We start from the raw sequence: 3,624 nt of genomic DNA, 5'->3' as shown, positions 1-3,624 counted from the left end.
CAATTGGGTCTGAACTGGGCTAGAATATGGGTACCAAGTGGGTTTGTCCACGGTTTCCATGGTGGCCCCACATGGGTTTGCCCAAGTAAATTTTTATGGGTGCTAACTGGGTTTTCAGTGGGGCCCATGTGGTTAACTCACATGAGGCCCATCTGTGGCCCACTAGGGTGCTGTCAGGAATATTTACCTGGGTCCCAATTGGGTCTGAACTGGGCTAGAATATGGGTACCAAGTGGGTTTGTCCACGGTTTCCATGGTGGCCCCACATGGGTTTGCCCAGGTTGATTTCAATGGGTGCTGACTGGGTTTTCAGTGGGTCCCACATGGTTAACTCACATGAGGCCCATCTGTGGCCCACTAGGGTGCTGTCAAGAACATTTACGTGGGTCCCTATTGGGTCTGAACTGGGCTAGAATATGGGTACCAAGTGGGTTTGTCCACGGTTTCCATGGTGGCCCCACATGGGTTTGCCCAAGTAAATTTTTATGGGTGCTAACTGGGTTTTCAGTGGGGCCCATGTGGTTAACTTACATGAGGCTCATCTGTGGCCCACTAGGGTGCTGTCAAGAATATTTACGTGGGTCCCTATTGGTCTGAACTGGGCTAGAATATGGGTACCAAGTGGGTTTGTCCACGGTTTCCATGGTGGCCCCACATGGGTTTGCCCAAGTAAATTTTTATGGGTGCTAACTGGGTTTTCAGTGGGTCCCACATGGTTAACTTACATGAGGCTCATCTGTGGCCCACTAGGGTGCTGTCAAGAATATTTACCTGGGTCCCAATTGGGTCTGAACTGGGCTAGAATATGGGTACCAAGTGGGTTTGTCCACGGTTTCCATGGTGGCCCCACATGGGTTTGCCCAGGTTGATTTCAATGGGTGCTAACTGGGCTTTCAGTAGGGCCCATGTGGTTAACTCACATGGTGGCCCCACATGGGCCCACCCTAGTGGGCCCATCTGTGGCCCTCTAGGGTGCTGTCAGGAATATTTACCTGGGTCCCAATTGGGTCTGAACTGGGCTAGAATATGGGTAACAAGTGGGTTTGTCCACGGTTTCCATGGTGGCCCCACATGGGTTTGCCCAGGTTGATTTCAATGGGTGCTGACTGGGCTTTCAGCGGGACCCAGATGCCTTAATCCTGTAGGAACAATTTCATCTAACCTGGATGTGAATTACATTCATAGATATGCAATCTTGATCAACAATCCAAAGTCCAGCTTAAAAACGTGTTCAAATAAAAAATAAAAAAAAAAGAGATGAAAAATTTATTTTGCTCAAGGCTTTTATTTAGTAATTTAAAATATTGTCAGGAGTTATTTTTTACCTCACTACAGCAATTATTAGAACTTCATTAATACTCAGGGAATGGTGCCACAAAAAGAAATCTGCAATTGTCATTGAAAATAACAGAAGCTAGTTTACTATAAACTTATAAACAGATCTATAAATATATATCAATAGATGCACACAAATAAAGACACCTACATATTTTCCTACAGGTCTATAAATGTATACATCTAAATACTATCTATATAACTTTATACACGTATATTCACATTGATACACACAATGTGAATATACACACCTATATAGATCTTTCACAATACATTTTTGTTAAACATTTTTAAAAATAACCTACATGCCATATGCATGCTTAAATTTGAAATCTCTCATACTTTACTGAAACTGTCCATCTTGAAAGACCTCCCCAACCTGAGTTTGAACTGGCAGTCTCTCTAGTCTATTTCCACTTCCACTCGGGCTCCAGTAAACCACTTCGAGTCTTTGCTGTATGCTTGTGTGATTCTGTAGATGGATAATTTCTTTTAAGTCCCCTGAAATAACAAGCAAAGGTAGAAATTGTATTAGTGTTTCATTTTAGCACAATGTAACATTCATGAGATTTGCATCTCCCCCTTCATGGGGCAAAAATGCTTGCAGAAATATGCCATAATCAAAAGGACTCTTGAGTCATCATTATTATGTACAGAAACTATATTCTTACTGTAAATTTAAAATATATCCATCTATATAAATCAACTACTAGGTTCTATCGTGGTTTTGTGGTTATTTTAATATTGTTTGAAATGCAAACAATATTACCTTCAAATTTTTAAGTTCTTAACAACAGTGAAAGAATACTGTTCAAATAAAACCAAAAATTGAAGACTCAATTTTTAACCTAAAAACATTACTAAAAATAACAAACAAAAGCATAAAACAACCAAAATAAATTAACATATGTTTAAGAAAGAAAAGTGAAAAAAAAAAAGTTACTCTGACAATAAAAACTGATATTTACCATACAAAACATCAAAGAGACGCAGGTCCAAGAGCTTGTTTCCAATGTTGGCCAAAAAGGTTGAACTGGACTTCCAGTTCATGGGACATGAGGAATCGCACAGCTGGTTGTATTGTGTCATCTAAGGATGCTCCTCCAATTTCTGTAGCCATGGCAACCTTAAGTACAATGACAATAACAGGACAACATTTTGTTTTTGTTCATCAGTTTGTCATTATATCACTCTTATGTGCTTAATTTTACTAACATATTAATCTACCTTTTTCAAATCATTATAAAGTGATCTTCACACGCTGATCCTCTTGAAGCCTGCAAAAATATATTTTATTAGTGCAATATAACATTTAGACTTTTCAAAAAAATAAAAAAATTAAGGCAAAACAGCCTTTGTATAGATTAACTACTGAAGCCTTATATTGTAAACACTGAACAGTTTTGCAATTATCCTAATTTCTTTGTTAACGTGACAGGACTAAGACAGTAGTATTACTCTTAAGAGAAGTTTAGAAAATCACTATAAATGTAACTAATAAAGCCTAAAACATTGTACATATAAAAAAATTAGAGCTACAATTAAATATAAGTACATTCACATAACTGCTAGCTAAATATTGCAAAAATATCAAAAAGAATTTCTTCATCTTTCAATATTTGTTTCAGGCTTGGCCACTGATTGACATGATGGGTTTCAATTTACGGACCCACATGCAGTAACCACACGTTGGATAGGGATGAGTGAGTGATTTATTTACAACAGGACAAAATAAATCTATTTCCCGGACATCAGCGGAAGGGTGAGGACCACTCGACCAGGTTGGCCTGAAACGAGAACTTAGTTATGACGGGCTTAGAATGAGTGATCGGAGGGGAAACAGGAACAGGCTTACTTCGGTGCGGGTCTTTCGAGGCGTGGGTGTGAGATGCCAGGTTCCTGAGAGAGGGTGTGCAGCGGTTCCGAAGGTAAATGCGAGGGGAATGGAAGAGAGCTGGAACCTTGAAGGGTGGAGTGGAGGCAGTGGAATCGGCCGAGCGAACAGGCAGGTATTCACTGGTGAGTTCTCGAATGAGGCGACAAAACCCCTAGGATCGAACAAACACAGAGACCAGGTGACTTCTAGTAGACACAGAAACGTTCTCAGAAAAACTGTTCACAACAGGAGAGGCCAGAGTGACTACCGGTGTATGCAACCATCTAGCATACACCAGTAGAATCTTCAGTCAATCTAGCATAGACTGAAGATTCTGCTGCTCCTCCACCTGTGCCAAGCTCCACGGGCTCCTCACAAAGATCCTCGCTGAAATAAGATGCGACACTCACATA

General features: G+C 40.4%; 1 long non-coding RNA gene across 1 annotated transcript; it reads right to left on the bottom strand.

The window, feature by feature from the left end:
* Window positions 1-1,483: 1,483 nt before the first annotated feature.
* LOC129364412 (uncharacterized) lies at window positions 1,484-3,270 on the bottom strand. The gene is made up of 4 exons (XR_008606435.1): window positions 3,191-3,270; window positions 2,563-2,612; window positions 2,304-2,461; window positions 1,484-1,836 (listed from the first exon to the last, which is right to left on the bottom strand). It is a non-coding gene; the product is annotated as an uncharacterized LOC129364412 (long non-coding RNA).
* Window positions 3,271-3,624: the final 354 nt, after the last annotated feature.

This window comes from Poeciliopsis prolifica, unplaced genomic scaffold, assembly GCF_027474105.1.
Source record: "Poeciliopsis prolifica strain line A6 unplaced genomic scaffold, Auburn_PproV2 SCAFFOLD001, whole genome shotgun sequence".
Lineage (NCBI taxonomy): Eukaryota > Metazoa > Chordata > Actinopteri > Cyprinodontiformes > Poeciliidae > Poeciliopsis > Poeciliopsis prolifica.
The sequence above is the reverse complement of the archived record's forward strand: the minus strand, read 5'-3'. Positions and strand labels throughout refer to the sequence as shown.